Below are 19,842 nucleotides of genomic sequence, written 5' to 3' on the forward strand. Positions count from 1 at the left end.
GGCCTGGGCCGATACTCGAGGTCAAATTCCCCGAGCTCAACCGCCCATTTGGCGATCCTCCCCGCACGATCCGACCTTTGCAATATTTGCTTCATAGGCTGGTCGGTCAATATAGCTATTGTGTGGGCTTGGAAGTAAGGCCTGAGTCTCCGAGCCGAGATGATGAGAGCGAAGATGGTCTTCTCAAGTTTAGAATATCGGGTCTCAGCATCCCTGAGAACCCGGCTGGTGTAATAGACCGGCTTTTGGAGCTTGTCCTCTTCCCGGACGAGGACTGAGCTCACTGCGGCCGGGGAGACGGCCAGGTATAGATAAAGGACCTCGCCCTTCTGGGGCTTGGTGAGCAGCGGAGGAGAGGCCAGAAGGCTCCGGAGCTCTTCAAAGGCTCGCTGGCATTCTTCTGACCACCGGAAGTCTTTCGGCCGTTTGAGGCTTTTGAAGAAAGGGAGGCAGCGCTCGGCTGACCGAGAGACGAACCTTCCCAAGGCGGCAACTCGCCCTGCGAGCCGCTGCACCTCCTTAACTGTCTTCGGAGGCGACATCTCTTGCAGTGCCCGGATTTTCTTCGGGTTGGCTTCAATTCCGCGCTGGGTCACTATGAAACCCAGGAACTTGCCCGAGGTGACCCCGAACGCACATTTTGCCGGGTTGAGCTTCATTTTGTATCTTCTGAACTTGGCGAATGTCTCGTCGAGATCGGCTATGTGGTGTTCTGCCGCTCGGCTTTTCACCAGCATGTCGTCCACGTAGACTTCCATATTTCGGCCGATCTGGTCTTTGAAAATTTGGCTGACCAGTCTCTGATAGGTGGCCCCAGCATTTTTTAGGCCAAAGGGCATCACCTTGTAGCAGTAGGTGCCCTTGTCGGTGATGAAGGCCGTCTTCTCCTCGTCTTCTGGCGCCATTCGGATTTGATTGTACCCTGAAAAGGCGTCCATAAAAGTTAGCAGTTGGTGCCCTGAAGTAGAGTCGACGAGCTGGTCGATGCTTGGAAGGGGAAAGCTGTCTTTCGGGCAGGCCTTGTTCAGGTCGGTGTAGTCCACGCACATACGCCATTTTCCGTTGGCCTTCTTTACGAGGACTACGTTGGCGAGCCAGTCCGGGTAGGAGACCTCCCGGATGAAGCCGGCTTCGAGGAGTTTGTCCACCTCCTCGGCCGCAGCACGTTGCCGTTCCGGGGCGGAGCCCCTTTTCTTCTGCTTTACAGGCCTGCTGGTTGGCCTCACCTGGAGTCGGTGAACCATGACCTCAGGGTCAATTCCCGGCACGTCCGCAGGCGACCAGGCGAAGACGTCAGCATTGTCCCGCAGGAAGCTGACGAGGCGATCCCTCTCGCGGGCGCCGAGGCCGGAGCCGACCTGCACGGTTAGCTCGGAAAAATTTTCTTTTAGTGGAACTTGAACAAGAAGCTCACCGGGCTCTACTTGCTTCTTCCAGAGGGTGTCCCTCGCATCGAGGGTTTCTATGGGCAATGAAGGGCCCGTTGGCTGAATTGTCGCCTCGGTCGGTTGCTTTACTCCGTGGGCCGCCGTGTAGCATTGCTTGGCGACCAGCTGGTCTCCTCGGACCTCGCCTACTCCTTGGCCGGTAGGGAACCGCATGAGCAGATGGTGGGTTGAAACTACGGCTCGAAGGGCATTCAGCCCTGGCCGCCCAAGGATGGCGTTGTAGACCGAGGGCAGTCGGACCACCAGGAAGTCCGTCCTCACAGTGCTCTCCCGGGGGGCGAGGCCAACTGTGACAAGGAAGCTGGTCTCACCTTCGACCGGGACCGAATCTCTGGTGAACCCGACCAGTGGGGCGTTGATCCTCCGGAGATGTCCTTCTGTCAACCTCATTTTTTGGTAGGCATGATAATACAAAATGTTGGCTGAGCTTCCATTGTCAACTAGGACACGCTTTACATCGAACTTATTTACAATCATTGAGATGACCACAGCGTCATCGTGAGGGGTCTCGACCCCTTCTAAGTCCTCGTCCGAGAACGAGATGACTTCATCAGTGCGTGGGCGTTTCGGGGGTGCTCCCGGGGCGGCTGCTCCTGCTGAGGCCCTTCCAATCATGTTGATGGTGCCGGCAATGGGCCTGTTGTCGTCCGGATTTTCGGTTGGTACGACATCCTCCGCCGGCCTCCTTTCCTCGCGCCGGTTTCTCACGAACCGGTTGAGTACTCCTCGACGGATGAGTTTTTCTATCTCGTCCCGGAGCTGGAAGCAGTCCTCCGTGTCGTGCCCACGGTCTCGGTGGAAGCGACAGTACTTCCTGGGATTACGGGGAAATCCCGTGTCTCGCATAGGCGGCGGGGGTCGGAAGAAGTCCCGACCCTCAATTTCCATCAGGATCTCGGCCCGGGGGGCGTTGACGGGTGTATAGTTCTCGTACTTTCCCGGGTACGTCCGAGGCCGTGGTGGGGACCTCGGTCGAGGAGGGGTCCTCTGCTGAGGTCGCCCCTGCTGACGGGGCGGGCTCCTCAGTCTGGGGAGATTCTTCTCATGGCGAGGGGATCGGCTCCTCTGTTGGCCGCGCTCCTCGCGGCGCTTCTTCTGCTTCTTAGAGGCGGGCTCGATTGCTCCCCGCCTAGAGGCAACTGCCTCCTCGGCCTTGGCATACTTCCGGGCCCGGGCCAACATTTCGGTGAAGTCGGCCGGGAAGCTCTTCTCGATGGAGAAGAGGAATCGGTAGGAGCGAACCCCAGTCTTCAGAGCCGACATGGCTATCGACTGGTCTAGCTCGCGGACCTCCCATGTGGCGGCGGTGAAGCGGTCCAGGTATTCCTTGAGGGACTCCCCCTCTTTCTGTTTGATGTCGAGGAGGGAGTCTGACGTCCGTCGCTGGCGCCGGCTGGCAGCAAAGTTGGTGGCGAACTGCCTGCCGAGTTGCTCAAAAGAGGACACCGTGTTTGGCTTCAGTCCAGAAAACCAAAGCCGAGCGGTCCCTCGGAGGGTTGCTGGGAAGGCCTTGCAAAGTATGGCCTCCGAGGACCCTTGTAGGGCCATGAGGGCCCGATAGCTCTCCAAGTGGTCGAGAGGGTCGGTGATTCCGCTGTAGGGCTCCACCTGAGGCATTTTGAACCTTGCGGGAACCGGCTCATCCTCGATCCAGCAGGAGAAGGGGGACTTGGTAGTGAACTCAAAGTCTCCCTCCTGCTTTGCCTTCTTACTGTGGAGCGCTGCAATTTGGTGCTCCAAGTGCTCAACCTTTCTGTCGAGCTCCCCCACCCGCGGGATTGTCGCCGCGGTTTGTGCCGGCTCACGGCGGTCCGGGGCTGACTCAGCCTCAGAAGGCTGGAGTCTTCTGTTGAGATCCTCCCCCGGTAGCTCTCTCTGGGGGGAAGTCCGTTCTTCGTTATTGGCTCTGGAGGAGCCATGTAGATTCTGGCCGGGGAGAACCGGGCCGTTGGGAAGAAATTCCGGCGGGATCTGGGCCCGCGGGGGAAGCGTTGGTAAAGCTTCCTCGCGTCGCAGGCCCTGAACGGCGGCGGCCAGGGCCTGGACTTGCTGTACTAAGGCGTTGAACTGTTCCGGCTGGATCTGAGGAACTGGGTCAGCCGGAGTTGAAGAATTCTGGACAGAGCGTCCAGGACTTTGCGGGGGACGCCGGGAGACGTTGGAGGCTCCCTTACTTCTCAACTTCATGACTGCTACTCGGGCCCTTCCTCTAGCGCCAACTGTTGCTGGAAATTGGACCCGGGGGCAATCTTCGGTCGAGGGAGAGGGAGCTGCGGGTCACCACGGCGGGGCGGCGACCAGTCGGCGGGCGGCGTCCTTCGTCTGGGGTGGCCGGAGAGAGGGAGCTGGGGGTCCTCACGGTGGGGCAGCGATCCGTCAGCGGGCGGCGTCCTCCGTCTGGGTGCCTGCAGACAAACCGGTGGCCGGGTTTTCCGGCGCCGGCCCTCCGACGCTCAAGTCAGGGAGGGGGCAGATAGTGTAAGGAGGAGATAAACAGTGCTTGTAAGGCGCGGAATTTTCCAACCCCCTCCTGAGAGGCCAAGGCTCCCTTTTATAGGTGGGGGTCGGTTTACCTGTGATGTAACAGGGCGAGGCCATAGTACGGCTCGGCATGTGGCTCAGGTCGGCGCACGGTCAGGCGAATCATTGTGTTGATGTCGGCGGTGAGGGCGTCGTACGACCCGAACCAGTACGCTACCAGGCAAATCATTGCATTGGTGTCGGAGGTATGGCCGAGATCAGAGACTTATCATGGTTGACCAGACTCTGCTGGGCTAACTTGCCGTGGAGAGCCGAGGATCCGTAGATGTCAGGAGCCATGCGCATTAATGGTGGAGTAAGCCGGAGATCCACATTAATTGTAGAGTAAGCCGGAGATCCGCATTAATGGTGGAGTAAGCCGGAGATCCGCATTAATGGTGGAGTAAGCCGGAGATCCGCATTAATGGTGGAGTGAACCGGAGGGTTACAGCGGCCATGCGCAATAAATGCTGAAGCAGTGGCAGGGTATGGTCCTCAGTTGGACCTCGGAGGAGTACGGCCGTAGTAGGTGGCTGACAAGGGTAGACCTTGAGCGTCAGGATTTTTCTAGGTCGGAGGTCTCGAGGTCGGATGTCTTGAGGTCGGGCGTTCCGAGGTCGGACGCCGACTTCGGCTGTTCAGAGTCGGCGATTGTGCGGCTTCTTGGGGGCATTTGTGTCACTTGGGGAAAAAATCTTATTCCCCCAACAATTTATATTTTTTTCCCTTTTTTTTTTCTTTTTTTTCCCTTTTGTTTTTCTTTTTCCTTCCTTTTCTTTTTTTTTTTCTTTTCTTTCCTTCTCTGTTTCTTCCCGAAACTTCTCCTCTCTCCTTCCTTTTCTTCTCCCAACTTCTTTCCAAACCTCTCCTCTCCCTTTTCTCCTGCCGCGAAGAGGGAAGGGGAGATCCGCCTTTTCTTCTCCTTTCTTCTCTCGCGAAGGGAGGAGGGCGAGCTCCCCCTCACGGGAGGGGTCGGGCCGCGGCCGGCGGCACCCGCGGCCGCGCCTGCGGCGGCCGGCCCCCTCTTCTCCCGCGGAGAAGAGGGATGCTCGGGAGGGGGCCGACCCGAGGCCGGCGACGCCGCGGTCAAGGATCCACCGGTAAGTGGCCCTTCCCTCCTCCTCCTTCTCCTCCTTCTCCTTTCCGTTTTAATTTTTAGTTTTGAACTAGATCTACTCTACAAAGCATAAATTGTAGAGAAGAAAGGGATTAGGGCTTACCTAGCTCTGTGAAGAGACTGGGATGCTTCCTCCGGTGGCTCCGACGTGGGTTCAGGAAACCTTAACCCGGAAGGAAGAAAAGGAAAGAGAAGCCGAGAGGGTAGGGGTCCCAAACTGGTGAGCCTTTCGGGGTTGGGTTTTTTTTTTTTTTTTTTTTTTTTTTTTTTTTTTTTTTTTTTTTTTTTTTTTTTTTGTAATAGGCGGTCTTCGGAATGGCCGTGGCTCGTTCACCGCCCCGAGCATCGCGGCGGTTGTGCGGGATCCGCGGCGTCTCCGCCCTCGTACCGCACGAGCAGAGGGCCCTGGGCTGAAGTCGGCTGGGCCTGCTGGCTTCAGCCCTTTTTGGGTGCCAATTCTCACAGAGATATACATTGGGCATGCAGTACTGGCTTGAACACATTTCAAATTTTCAACATTAGCATGAAATCACAACCTTGCATGTACATCTGTTCTACTGTTAAATCAAAACTTGGAGCTCTCGGGCTTTCTTCTTCCATATTATATTATTTCTATTTTCCTCTTAACAGTGAGAAAGAAAAGAAATGCGCCTCTAAATAACAAGAGTAATCATACAAATAATTAACAAGTTATAACTGCAAAATGGTATATTCCCTGATGGTTGCAGCCCTCTTACAGATGGAAGGACATTTTCGTATTCCAATCTTATTCCTTTTCAAGTATTTGACATAAGTAATATAATAGGAAACACTGATCGGAAGGTTGTAGGCATTCGTAATTTCTGCTGCGTACAATGCGTATGCTAAGTGCCAAGATTTTTGTGAGAATAATCATATGCTTGGCACATGGTCGGATCTAATTATTTGATTATATCTAGGCATCACCTTTTGGACCTTTTTTTTTTGGTACATCCGCTGCTCATACTAATCTCGCGTGAGCACTGCCCTGTGAGTCCAAAGAAAAAATACACCCTAGAGGTGGGAAAACAGATACATGGCGAGTCCAGAGAATCTCGTCGGAGTGGTGAGCAGCTGATGAGAGCACAAAAGTGAAATTTTCATACCATCTTAATTAGTATTATAGCTAGTCTTTATTAATAAAATTGATTAATTAATGTTTTATTTGTGTTTGAGTGCAAAGTAATACAAGAGATCCAATAATGCTGGGTTTGAGGCCAATGCCCCGCAGACCGAGCTCAACAAATTCCCCAGCGTTCGTGATGAGGCGATCCAACGGTTCCTAACCTAAAATTTCCATGCATCCACGTCTACAGGCTGAAGCAAATGATTTTCCAATGTCCGTAGCATGGGGGCTTTGAAATTTCCCAACTTCTCAACTGTCCGTGACCTCCCAGAACATTCAACCGCGTTTCAACATCCCAGCAACTTCCCAATCGGATCATTCCAAGCCAAGTCCTTTACTTCCTGTACAGCAAATAAATTCCAACTATCTAAGGAGTCTTCTCAACTTCCCAACGTTAATGTCTTCCCAGCTTCTCATCCCATCTACCTGTGAAGCATATCTCCAATGAACAGAGCACGCATCGCCCCCGCGTATTCCATGCATCCAAGCAACAACAGAAGCGTTCCAGTAGCCGAAGAGTCCCAAGCGATTCGACTTCATCCAATCCGTGTTTCATCCGTGGGTTCTACATTCAAATCCATGCGTTTCAGCTACGTTCCTATCTTCCAAACCTCCACGCGTCTCATCCGCTCCCAGCAGGCTCCTAAGCGTCCGCAATAAGTTTCAACCGCGATCCCAGCAGCGTGGCTTTCGGATCTTCCCTGCCGCGCCTTCAACATGCTATAAGAGGGATCAGGGAGGGGCCACGATGGGGGAGAGCCGGGGATGGAACAAGGAGAGGAGGGGGAAGCCATCTATCTGCATCTCCTCTTCCGATCTTCCCAGCCGGGCTTGGGAGGAGAGAAGGCAGCCGGGTTCCATTCGACTCCAAGCTTTTAATCCAGTCGGGCGAGAGAGGAGGAGAGGCCACGGAACCAGGGAAGTCAACATCCGCATCTTTCCTAGCCGGGCGAGAGAGGAGGAGAGGCCACGGAGGGGAGAAGGCAGCCGGGAGAGAAAACAGAGTACCCTGTTTTCTGAACCAAAGGAAAAAAAAGGATTTATGTTTATTTTAAGTTATTCTTTGCTAATTCTTTTTATAAAAATGCTTCCATCTCATATGAGTAGCTAAATTTTTTTTAGCTAGGACTAGGGAAAAGCCTAGCATTTTCTTAATGTATTTTCTTTAATCATCAATGGGATTTTAATGTTTTTGATTTGATTTATGGTGCAGTAGATTTATAAGAATTATTTCAAACTTATATATTTTTTTGATTTGTTACTTTTTCCGGGTATAACAGATGCTTAGAAATTCCTGCAGTTTAAAATAGAAGTACTGTAATGCTGCCCATAAAACTAAATCTATTTTATTAACGATTAATTGGTATTTTCACCGCTTCACTTTTCGGTTAGGTCTTTACTCAGATCTAACTGAGATAATAGGTGATTTTAAGAAAAGCATGATGAATCCTGATGCCTTAGTTATATTTTTGTCAATCCGAATATTATTTAGCCTTTAGTTTTTGTTCATTGTCAAATCTCTGTAGATTCGATCTCGGACTCACCAAGAATATTACTTTGCTACACCCTATACTTGGGGTATCCTACATTTAATTTCTCTTTTAAAAGAGCAAGATTAAAATCGTAGCAGCAGCAAAGGAGGTGATCCAATTCGCAGCCCTGTTTGCCTCTCGATAGACATGCACAATCTGAAAGACATTACACTCCCCCAATGGCCTCCGGATGTCGACTAGAAACGGATGATCTGCGTCCCACGTCCTTTCATGTAAAATTCGCTCAATAATCTCCACTGAATCTTCCTCTAGGATGATGCTCCCATCCTCAAGCACCGCATGGCATAGGAGATTTCCTCCCACGCCGTCCTGAGTTTTGCTCCAGGAATACATACCTCAAAAGTATACCGTTCCCCCACAGCTATCAAGCTAAAGTAATGGTCTCTTATCACAAACAAAACATCAGCACAATCGCCATCATTTGGCAGACTACCATCAAAATTTATCTTCAGATGGCCGGGGGTGGGGGCTCCCAAGAAGTAAGGACATACTTAGGTGTTGAAGCAGCAGAGGAGAAGCCCCAGATGTCTCTGACTAGCCTAGATGAAACAATCATAGTAGCCTCGGTGACTTCAGCGACCTGGCAGATAGCTCTGTCCACCACAACTCACAGGGGAGCCCGCCTGTCCTCGAAGACCCTATCATTCTTGTCTAGCCAAATATGATAAGCTAGATACACATCCATAATATCCTAGCCAGCAGTACTCGGTGACCTACACCCACGATTACTTTTGGACCATTTGAACATTTTCTTTAGTCCAGCCAAACTTGGCTCATACATTCTCCTCTCTCACCCCTACGTTGACCTAGCTGATAGCCCTCTCCTTCTCTCGCCTCTCTGCCAACTTCACACTAGTCCCATCTCTAGCCGAACTCCTAATCCTTAGGACTGGGTTCGCCATCCTGGATCCAAGACCAACATCCTCGATCCTCTCCTTCATCCCAAACTATCTTCATAATTAGGATTGGTTTAACTTTGTGTAGGTGGATAGCATTCAAGACCCATAGAGGGCTAGCATTGGTCTTTTCCCTGGCCCACTAATTAAGATAAAATTCCAGCCATTTTCTTCCTTAATTTTTGTATTGTGGTTAAGTTGTGGAAAACCTAGGGCTAAGGTTAGGGAGGAAATTAGAAAATAAAAATTGATGATTAATTATTTAAATTACAAAGAAAATTGATTTCATATTTTATTATGCCAAATATTGATTTTAGGTTAACTAGGAGCATTAGCTGTGCTTGCAGACCAACATTAGTATGTTCTGTTGGTTGCACTACCAGTAGAGATAAAGAATCCCGTGCACGATCATTTGCATGATTATAGGTACTTTATATTAGTATGATGCAACCAGGGCTGGCCCAAGCTTTAGGCGATCGCGGTCGCCTAAGGCCCCAGCCCAAAGGAAGGCCCCCGCCCAGACTTCGTTTCTACAGTAAATCAGTCGCAGAGCCAGAGCAACGGCTACCTTGACAAGACGTGGGAAGATGAGGGTATCTAGGGTCGCCGTCCGCCCGTCCCAATCCTATCGCCCACGGCAAAAAGCTATAAACCTACGCTACGCCTCTGGCAGCCTGGCTTCTCTGGGCTCTGGCTCTACGCCTCTACCTCAGTTCTTTTCTGGATATAAACTTACTCTTCATCTCTTCTGTATCTTCTCCCTTTGCTCCTCATTGTCATCCTCTTCTGCAGTTCTGCTTCACCGTCTTCACCTTCATCGTGACCAACAAGGGCGCTGGCAAGCGAGCGAGGTCGTCTCCGGCCGGCTGCCGGGGTTGCAATTTACAAGGAGTACCGCCGACCGCGGGCCCCTCCCCCCCTCCACCTGCAGTCAAGAAAGGCTTCAAAACCCATTCCAAACTCTCCCCAGAGAGCAGAGCAAAAGGAGAAAGAAAGAAAGAAAGAAAGAAACACTGTGCTTCTTGAAAGCAAAAGGGAGGTTGCATGATGCCGTTGGACCCCATACGAAGTTTGTGAGGTGCCCTAAGGGCTGAAGGGGAGCTACAGAAGAGGAAGGAGGTCGTGCACTATGTCACTCTTTACGAGATCGATGTCATCAACAGCAGGTTTGGACCATTTGGTGTGCTCGCTCTCTCAAAATTTCTTTTTTTGTTCTTTTTTCTTTTTAATAAATGCACTGTGTTGAGATGGTGTACATTTTTTAGTTTTGGGGTTTGAGTATTCTAATTTTTAGTTGTCTGGACTTGTATTGTACATGATATGTTTGCTTTTATTCCAAAGAGAAGTCTTAGGTTTTTGGTGCTTCAGTGCCCTTCATATGTAGAATTCTCGGGCTGTTGAATTAAATTAAGTCGGTTGCAACTCAGCCTTTAAGGTTAAAGGTTCAGCTTTTGTGTTCTTAAACTAAAATACAAGGATGTAGGCTGACTGAAAGACGTGAGTGCAAATTGAGGAAAAAAATACACTATAATGGTAGGAAACGCAAAAACAAATAGGAAAGAATTATATGTGTATGAAAAGAATCAGTATGAGTGTTTTGATGAAGCTGATTACATATACCAGAGTTGAAGAATTTTGGTATTTTTTATTAGATCCTCCATTTGGTGCCATGAGCTTTGAGGGGTACACCTATTAGACGAATATTTTGACAGTCTGTGCCAAGGTGGCATCAAGTAAGATAATTTCATGGAACACATGCTTCATATTAACTCTTTAAATTTTCTGACATGCATTGGTGCTTACATGGTACAGTTGATATTTGCAGTAGGATATACACGTAGAGCAGGGGAATAGGGTTAAATGGGATAGTTATGAAATATTTTATGGGATTTAGGTGCTTTAGCTTTTACCTTTGATAGTTTTCATTGGTGCCATAAGAATTAATTGGGAATATCAAGGTGGCTGTGGCTGTTATTGATGCAAAATTGCCGTATGCTTGGAAAGTTGCAAGAAATATGATTATGTATTCCTTTGGTCGATAAAGTAAGGTCTAACTTAGATTTGACACATACGTTAAGTATTGCATATCATGTGATGGATAGACATACAACAAATCTACAACCTTAAATGTACAAAAAAAATAAATTGAAAAAAATTATTCTGTCATCTATGAACCATTTTAGTTAGCTCTATGGCAATGAGTAGATGTTATGGAGTAATTGAAATACTTCCTCAAAATTTTGCACTTATTAAAATTTTTTTTTATTTTTCAAAAAAAAAAGATCTTTTTTGGTGAGTTTGCCTTAGGCTCGTAAATGCATTAATATGGATTATGTTATTATTTACTCCATATAATAGTAAATTAGGCCTAAATTATAGTATGCATGCCATGAATAAATAATTTATATGGAAAACTAGAATTCATGTAATATTGTAAGATTTTAAAAGGGGCATTTGGACTAGCTGTGAAGCATGGTTGCCGGCGACAATGGAAGTGCAACACTCTGGTTGGTTAGCCTCGAGCTAAGATGTAGTGGTTATCAACCACGAGTGAAAGTATGGCTGTCAACCATGAGTTGAAGCATGATAGTGGCTAAATGGACAATCCATATTAAGCATAATGATAAATAATTCATAGTGCTAAATGGAATTGTTATTTTGGAAATACCTCATATACATCTGCACAGTGGCCTATTGTAATGATACGTGATATGTTGAAACTGCTTTTTGATATCAAACATATGCAGCATCTATTAATAAATAGTTAAATACCAAATTTTTGGCATTTGAATTTTATGGTTGCGGCATTATTTGAGAAATTATATATGTTTGCTCAAAGCTATTATTTTATCATCCTGGGGGCGTATCAGATTCTTATTTAGTTGTTAGCTCATATATATTTCTTTTCAGAGCTGCAGGAGGTCAGGTTTCATGGACTGGGTGAGAAAATATTAGTTAGATTTTTGTATGGAACACTGGATATGTCTGAACATTGTAAGTGAACAACTTTATTGCTAGTTATTGATGGAATATTTTGACAATTATAATTTCTTATCTCCTATTATTAATTAAAATGGTTCGGGCCATCAGCCTTGCGTACTCTCAAAGAATTTAGCCAAGGGGCATGCACCCATGTCCCGAGCCAGCTGGAGTGGTGGGTTTGAGGCACGACAATTTCTTTGTCATCTACTAGTTGAAAAAACTTTTTACCATCATGATTTATAGGTTAGTAATCAGCCAGTATGCGCGGTTATGTTTTGTTTAAAAAGCAAAGAATGCCTTAAAATATTTACTTGGTTTTCTTACTAATGAAATGAATAAGCAGATGTGGCACGTTTTTTGTGTTAGTCTAGATGCACAAATATAATTGATAAATTAATAATTAAATATTTTTAATATTTAAAAATAATAAATAAGGAGAATAAACTAGCAAATAATTAACTTGACAATAGAATAATAAAATAAAAAAATGAAAGAAGATGACCCGTGGATGGAAGCACGTCAACGCGTTGTTCTAGAAAATTTATGCCATCCACGTACGGGTCTGCTCGTATAGATCTCTTAGAGATACGACGACCCAGTACAGAACTACGTCTTCTCCGTCAGTGCGCCTCCAGGGAAGAAAGAAAAGTATGTAATGTTCATGCTTGCAGATAGCTCAAAAGAAACTCCAAAAAATAATTAAAATTATAAGGAGAAAAAAAATTTTCTTTATTTCTTTTCTCCCTAATGTTCCCTAGAGCCTTTTTTATATAGGCTCTCGGAATATGGTGAAGAGAAATTTTTCATTGTGTTTGAAATGATTCCTAGAGCTCTTTACTCAGGCATGTCAAAAGAAGCAGACTCTTCTTCTGCGGATTGATGGCGTGTCTTTTTGTGCTCCTTTGATCCTGCAGCTTGTTGCATCTTGGCCGCCCATGCTTTCTTTCTTCTTCGAGGGGTCTTTTCATGCTCTTGCACGTGGATGCATGACACTTATCTTGGTCTGCTTTTTTTGGGGATCTTTTCATGTTTGCTCTCTTGCTTGTACGCGGATGTTTGCCACTTGGCTGTTGACCAAGTCAAATATTTGGTTTTCAAATTTTAAAATATTTGATTTAATTCAACAGTTTGTATTTATGATGCCAGTTATTGGGGAGAAGAAAATTCCGTGGGACTTTGCTTAATTTTTTCATATTGCAATCCATGGGGTCCAAATTCAGTACTTCAGTGGAAAGCTATTTATCTGTCTTTCTCTCAAAATTTTAAGTTTGTACGGCCCCATCATTAAGCTGTACATAGTTATTCCATGCAACATGAGGGAGGACAAAAATCTGCGACTTCCTCTCTTTAAGAGTTTAGCGGGATCAAACCATCCATATAATACCAGCGACATGCGCCAAAGACTTAGGAAACCTCTCCCATATTCAAATGCAACCATTGTCGCTTCCTCCTATGCTCGACACCATTGTCCTCATCGTTTCCTCTGTCTCTCGTACCCAACGTCTTCGAAGGAAACATCGAAAACAGCATCCATTCTCTCTGCCTCCTTGGTTTAAATTGTGAAGAACAGATGGCTCTCCTTGTGAAGGCAAGAAGATGGCGTTTGTGCCAGTTGATATGATATGGAACTTGGGTTGGGGATTGGTGGGCGTGTTGTTTTTGGTACGGGGCCTGAGTGTCTTGGAGTGGGCGTGGTGGAGGCCGAGGAGGCTGGAGCGCGCTCTCCGGGCCCAGGGGCTGAAGGGCACCCGGTATCGGTTCCTCTACGGGGACCTGAGGGACAACGGCCGTCTCAACAAGGAGGCTCGGTGCAAGCCCATGGCCTTCTCTCACCAAATCATCCCTCGAGTCCTTCCACACCTCCACCAAGCCATCAAGAAAAATGGTATGCGATTCTATACCTCCTTGCTGTAGATGATGGAAATTGGAAAAAGTTTTAGGAAAATATATAGTCTTGGCTTATATTGTTTGAGTTGGTCTTGGAGGTAAAAGTAAGTATCTAAATATTTTTATTTTAATTTTCAAGAATGATGGTAAAAGTGCCACCGATCATTTTAAAGAAGTTATAAAGTTGCTAGATGCCACTATACCGTTAAAAGCAGCGTCCAACAAAAATTTCTGACTGCAACCATCAGTGGTCTTCTGATTGCCGTGGATTCTGGCCTCTTCAGGCTCCAATCTATTCTCTATCATGTGTAGGACCTAAGGATCCAAACCATGGTAGGACTCTAGATGATTAATTGCTCAAATCATGGATATCAGACAATTTATTGCTATCATGCACCAAGTTACCAAGTAAAATAAATTATGCTTAAGAACCATGATTTATTTTCATATTTTTATTTTACAAATAAAAATGAAAATCTTAATAGTATTGACGCAGGGCAGTATATACTTTATCTATTAATTTATGTACTTTTTAGATATGTTTATTAAATGATTTGTCGCAGGTAATTGATGCTAGAAAGATCATATACAAGGAAAAAATATTATGATGTAAACACCTTATTTTAATAGATAGAGAACAAACTGTCTCACCATGGATAAAGTTGAAACTTTTTTTTTTGAATAAACTTGGTTGAAGCATTTTAACTAGATAGCTTTGAGGCCAACACGAATGCAAAATTGCCGCACTGAAGGATTCCTTGCTCAAAATACTAAATCAAAAAAAAAAAATACTCTCTTTTTTGTTTGGGCTCCACCTTATCTGGAAGTTGATCACCAACATGCCATTTAGACCTATTAAACTTCAAATAAGTATTTATTTTGATGGACACGACTTCCATTTCGCAATAATTTTTTTATAAAATAACTGTGACAAGCAACTGTTGCCAAATTTTTTTTAAAAAAAAATATCACAGGCAACAGTTGAACGGTTTCTTCCTTATTTACACGACCAGTTTGATGCAGGTAAAACGTCATTCACTTGGTTCGGGCCTGATCCGAGAGTAACCATTATGGATCCAGGACTTACCAGAGAAATTCTGTCCAACAAGTTTGGTCACTTTGAGAAGCCAGACTCAAATCCTCTAGGGAGGTTATTGGTTGCAGGACTCGTAAGTTATGAAGGTGAGAAATGGGCCAAACATAGGAGGATCGTCAATCCTGCTTTCCATCTAGAGAAATTAAAGGTATTTCAGTTATCCAGAATTCTATGAAGCAATTCCTAGTGAAATGCCATATTTTTACTTCCTTCTGAGAAATTAGACTCTGCCAGGCTACCGAACCAAGAGAAGAAAAAAAAAATACAACACTAGTTCATAGTTGAGCGGTGATTGATGGCATTCTATGTTCTATGTTGATTTTTTTGCAGTGCATGCTTCCAGCCTTTTCTACTTGCTGTGATGAGCTGATAGATAAATGGGACAGGCTTGTAGCTTCCAAAGGATCTTGCGAACTGGACGTATGGCCTGAATTCCAGAGTTTCACTGGAGATGTCATCTCCCGCACGGCATTTGGTAGCAACTTTAGAGAAGGCCAACGGATATTTCACCTCCAAGAAGAGCAAGCTAAGCTTGTAATTTCAGCTATTCAAAATATATACATCCCTGGTTTCAGGTTTATTGTGTTTCTTTTCCTATTAATTTTATTTCAGTTTTCAGTAACTTCAGAGGAACAATCTCCAATATGTAAAAAGAACGTCAAAAAAAAATAAAATATATTAAAAGAACTTCATCCTATTTTATTTCTCAATTCTACTAATGTTTCTCAGAGTAAGTGATAATGGAAATCAAATCATTATATATAAAAAAAGAAGTCACTCGTGTTCCTACACACCAAGAAGAACCACGAATGAGAGGAATTGTAAGGATAGACTACGTTATTACTTTCATGTTAGAAATGCAAATTATGCTGGTGATGTTTCTTTTTTTCCTTTAAAGAATTAACTCTCTCAAAATCGTATAGATTTCATGCTGTTAACTTAAAGGAACACAATAACAATAGGCTCTTAAACCTTGTCAAAACAACTGATGATGAAAATTGACTTGATACCGAAATAAATGAACCTTTGATGCAGGTTTCTGCCTACCAAGAAGAACAAGAGAATGAAAGAAATTAATATAGAGATTCAATCGCTTCTCAGGAGCATGATCGAGCGGAGAGAGGTGGCTATAAGTAAGGGAGGAACTAGCAATGAAGATTTGCTAGGCCTGCTAATGGAATCAAATTTTAGGCACTCCAAGGAAAACGAAGGAGGCTCCAAGAATTCTGGGATGAGTATTGAAGATGTGATCGAGGAATGCAAGCTATTTTACTTGGGCATGAGACAACATCGGTTCTTCTCACATGGACATTGGTAGCATTAAGCTTGCATCCTAGCTGGCAGGCGCTTGCAAGAGAAGAGGTTCTACAAGCCTTTGGAAAAAATAAGCCCGACTACGATGGCTTAAGTCGATTAAAGATTGTGAGTGATATATTTTTATGATTGCTTATATCAACTGTTTACGCCGCATTCCTTGAGAAAGACTGATTTCAAGTAGCTAATAAATTTTTACATTAAAAAATAAGGCAGCTTATAATTGCTTCCAATAGTCTTTTATTGGTGTTTTACATTAATTGCTGTTTCAAAAAAAAAAAAAAGAGGTTTCTTATTGGACAAATTCCTCAGATGTTTCAAATTTGCTTCAGGTGACGATGGTTCTGTACGAAGTTCTTAGATTATATCCTCCAGTAGTTTTGCTCGCAAGGAAAACTTACAAGGAAATGAAATTAGGTCAGTTCACCTTCCCAGAAGGAGTGCGACTCTTGCTGCCTATAATCTTCATACATCATGATCCAGAATTTTGGGGTGAAGATGCTTCGGAATTCAATCCAGAGAGATTCACCGAGGGAGTTTCGAAGGCATCAAAGATTCAAGGGGCCTTCTTTCCATTCGGTGGTGGTCCTCGAATCTGCATCGGTCAGAGCTTTGCGATGATGGAAGCCAAGATGGCTTTGGCTAGGATTCTTCAACATTTTACATTCCAACTTTCACCATCCTATGCCCATGCTCCTTATACTGTAGCAACGATTCATCCGCAACATGGTGCTCAAGTCATCTTACACAGGCACTAAGGGCATCTTTTCATCAATATATCACATTCGATATTGCCGACATCATTATCATCAGCATCAATACCGTCAAAAATCCCTGAGTTTATCATGAGGTTCATCAGGTGTATAATCCATTCGACGTGCTGCTTTTGTAAATCCTCGTAAGGAATTGGCTGAACCAGAGTCCAATATTATTTGAGCCTAAGAGTTATAGCTGCATTTGACTTATAGCATAACAATTCAGTAAATGTCTGGCTGTTAGGACATGGCAATCTTATTCAAGTGCTCAAACAGCTGGTCTTCTCATTGTCAAACAATGGGTAAGGCCTCTCAAAGAGGAGCCTTTTCTTTGTTCGAGGTGAGCTCGCTTGTTAAAGTGGTTAGGGCGCCTCGTCCGTGGTGGGGCCCTTTTGAGTAGCTCACTCCAACTGCTTTTCAACCGTTGTAGCTAGTTGGACCGTATCGTGGAGACTATTGACCGATTGAAGGTAGACCCTATCCTGGATAGGAAGTCGGAGTCCACCCCGAACCGAGTAACTTGTTGCGAGCAGAGAGGCTATAGAACTCGGTGGTGTAGTTATTGACGGACCATGATCCTTATCGGCAATTTTGATATTGCTGGAAAAGAACTTGATCATAGTCAAGGGCAAGGAATCAGGCTCGCAACATTTTCCTCATTCGTGGCTAGGAACGTATGGGTCCTTTGCCTTGTCGCATGTGGAAGATTTGTAGTTGCTTCCACCATGCCAAAGCGCCTCCTTTAAGCTTGTGAGGCACAAGCTTGACTTTCTTTTCCTTCGAGGTATCCATGTAGTCAAAGAAGCATTCGACCTCCACAAGCCAATCGAGGAAGTCCTCAATGTGTAGATGGCCATTGAAGGGTGGGAGATCTACCTTCATGCGGTAATCCCTCTCATTGCAGCCTCCGTAGCGGTCACCACCCCCGCAAGGGTTGCCACCACCATAGCGATTACCATCGCCATAGCGGTTACCTCCACCCTCGAAGCAGTTTTTACCACTGTAGGGATTGTGTAGGGGTTTCTCATCGCTAGAGTAGTCGTCGTAGGGTGTGCGCAGAATAGGATGAGCCGTAGGCCTAAGGCGAAGTAGGCCAAGAGTAGGAAGAGGAGGTTCGTCTCGTTCTTTGCATCTAACATTAGGACTTGGATCCTCGTGATGAACTTGCCTTTCGGCGTTAGGAGCAAGTGTTGGAGTAGAGCCGTCGTTATGGGTTTGGGCAAGTCCAAGAGCTTGGGTTATCATTACCAAAGCTTTCTAGATCTTCTCCAAATCTTGTTGCATCTTCCGTTGAGCCGCACCGAGGGCTTCAACGGTTAGTACTTCCGGAGCACCGTCCGCGGAGTTGGAGACCCCAATCTGTTGGTGGCACCAGCCATTGGATGGAGAGCGCCTTGCTCTAATACCACTTGACGTAGGGGAAGCGGGTTGAGGCGAGCACGTCGCTTTCGAAGAAGGATGGGAGGGGAAGAGCAAGCATGATACTCTCTTGTGATCACACCAAAAGGAAACTTGTGGAACAATTTAATTTTTACTCAAAACTTCAATGAATCTAATATAAGGGAGTGGGGCCTTTATATAATAACGGCGAGCCACACATAAGTAAAAAGATAAGAAAAATAAAGCAAAATTTTAGGGCAATAATTCTAAAAATGTTGAAAAGATTCAATGGGTTGGTTGAAGCAAAATTTTAGGGCAATAATTCTAAAACATGCCGAAAAGGTTCAATGGGTTGATTGGTCTTTCCTTCTTTGGCTGGATTCTCCTAACTAGATGCGGCTGAGATCGCGGGTAGGAGATTTGGAGTGGACGCCTTTATTGGCCTTTCCTTCTTTGATTGGATTCTCCAAACTAGGCGCAGCTAAGATCGTGGATAGGAGATTTGGAGTGGACGCTTGCATGAGGGAGGCACAAACTTTGAGAAAATAACTGCAGAGTGAAGAAAAACTCAAGCGAAAAATACCAAAAAACCATTTGGAGGGGAAACAGAGAAAATGAACGGAGCAGGCTAAGCGGCTAACGAAAGAAAGCGTCGAACGCTCACGGCTCACCTGGGTCAGTGGGTGACCGGATTCGACGACATCCGAAGATACGGAGCCGTGACCCTCTTAGTCCAGGCGACGCTGCCACCACCGCTCACTCCACCACCCAAAGCAGTGGAGGAGGAGGAATCGGAGGACTAGGAGGTGGAGGACGACCTCGGCGACGCACGGGGAACCAGAGAAGGGAAGTCCTTGCCTCCTTGACCCTTGGGCCTTGGCGGTCAGAATTCTGCAACACTGCCCCCACGGCCACGGGAGGAGAGAACTCAAACTCAGAGAAGCTCAAGCCGAGAACGGCGAGAAGGGGGGAGAGCCAGTGGGGAGCAAACAAGAGCCGAGAGGCTGGGCAGCAAAAAGCCGAAAAGGTTGGAACTCGGAAGTTGAAGGCTCAAGGCTGTTCCTGGCTGCGATGGGATTGGGAGTCTGGGACGACGGTGGGCATGAGGCACACGGAACCAGTTCTACTTTTTAGAATTTCAGTTTTTCTTCTTGTCGTCTTGAAGTTAAAGGCATGCGACATTGAGGTAGCCCGTAGGCGTAGCTCGTAGCTTTCAGTCTTTCACCGTTTCATAAAAAAATTACTGTAGCTCTACTTTATTTGCTGTTGCGGACTGTGGTACGGTAGCCCTTTTTTTTGGGCCGTTACCTTAGGCGACCACCTCAATCATCTAAAGATTGGGTCGGCAGGCAGCATAACAATAGTGGCCTGATAGACTTGGGGTTCTCCGGTTCCAGGTTTACATGGTGCAACAATCAGCAGGGCCAGGCTAGAGTATGGGAGCGACTTGATAGAGCTTGCGCGACCGCTGAGTGGGTTCAGTGCTTTCCGGATCACCATGTGAGCCACTTGCCCAGGATCACGTCGGATCACTGCCCGCTTCTGGTGAGTACAGATACTTACATTCCAGTTTGTTCCCCTTTTAGATTTGAGAAAATATGGCTTTGTTATCCGAGATCATGGGAGATGGTGAGGGAGGCTTGGAGTGCACCAGTTAGAGGAGATGCTATGTATCGGGTGTCTCGTAGATTGGAGCTGACGAGGAGGCGACTGAGGAGGTGGAACCGAGAGGAGGTGGGAGATATTTTCA

At 46.1% G+C, this 19,842-nt stretch overlaps 1 long non-coding RNA gene and 1 pseudogene across 1 annotated transcript; both read left to right on the forward strand.

The window, feature by feature from the left end:
- Nucleotides 1-4,784: 4,784 nt before the first annotated feature.
- On the forward strand, nt 4,785-11,725 carry LOC103697970. Its single transcript, XR_005511498.1, has 3 exons — nt 4,785-5,068; nt 9,471-9,844; nt 11,589-11,725. It is a non-coding gene; the product is annotated as an uncharacterized LOC103697970 (long non-coding RNA).
- Nucleotides 11,726-12,877: 1,152 nt separating this feature from the next.
- LOC103697971 lies at nt 12,878-17,011 on the forward strand (annotated as a pseudogene).
- The last annotated feature ends 2,831 nt before the right edge of the window (nt 17,012-19,842 follow it).

This window comes from Phoenix dactylifera, chromosome 4 (genome assembly GCF_009389715.1).
Source record: "Phoenix dactylifera cultivar Barhee BC4 chromosome 4, palm_55x_up_171113_PBpolish2nd_filt_p, whole genome shotgun sequence".
NCBI classification, from domain to species: Eukaryota; Viridiplantae; Streptophyta; class Magnoliopsida; order Arecales; family Arecaceae; genus Phoenix; species Phoenix dactylifera.